This window comes from Mesoplodon bidens, assembly GCF_964165515.1.
Source record: "Mesoplodon bidens genome assembly, chromosome: 9".
Lineage (NCBI taxonomy): Eukaryota > Metazoa > Chordata > Mammalia > Artiodactyla > Ziphiidae > Mesoplodon > Mesoplodon bidens.
The window spans coordinates 12,595,915-12,596,633 of NC_138166.1; positions in this window are offsets into that span (position 1 = coordinate 12,595,915).

A 719-nucleotide genomic window follows, 5' to 3' on the forward strand; every position below is an offset into this window, starting at 1 on the left:
TACGTTGGGCTAGAATTTAAAAGCTTTAAATCTGTACGGCGGTCCTCAAACTTGATTTAAAATGTCATAGGATATTATGAAAGCTGCCACTTGAGAAATATAGCTCTTTCTCTAGCTGAACTCTTCACTGGAGAAAAATATTGGCACGTCTGATTGTTTAGGTGATGTTCAATTTCAGCCTTATTTGCAGGTTTGTTTTTTTCTCATTTGTCTCCATGATGTTGGAGAACATTCTAAGTTTAAACAGCCTAATCCCTCCCTCACTGTGGCTGATGGTTTGACTATCATACTATTGAGTACTTCTGGAAATTCTTTAGAATAATGGGTAGCATCTCTTTTCATCTGGGCTTCTTCTCAATTTGGGTTATCCTTGTGTTTCTCAGACTCTTTTCAGAAGAAAAAAATACGAGCATTGTAACCTTTGTCTCATTCCGTAAATGACACATCCAAACATCCCCTCCATGGCTGCAGATGTTAGTGATGTGCTAAAAGCAAGCAAAGCGAGCTAGTCTTTTCAGGGTCTTTTGTAATTAGGTTCTCTTACCATTGAGACTCAACAAACACAAAATGGAACATCTGAACCTTTGTACCCTGGCCCTTCTCTGCTGGTCTGGTTCCAGGGTTAAGAAGAGCAAAATTTGTCTCAACTCTGCCCACAGGGCAAACTCTCAAGTGCAATTATGATAGCCTTCTCAGCATAGAAACAGGAAATAACTAAA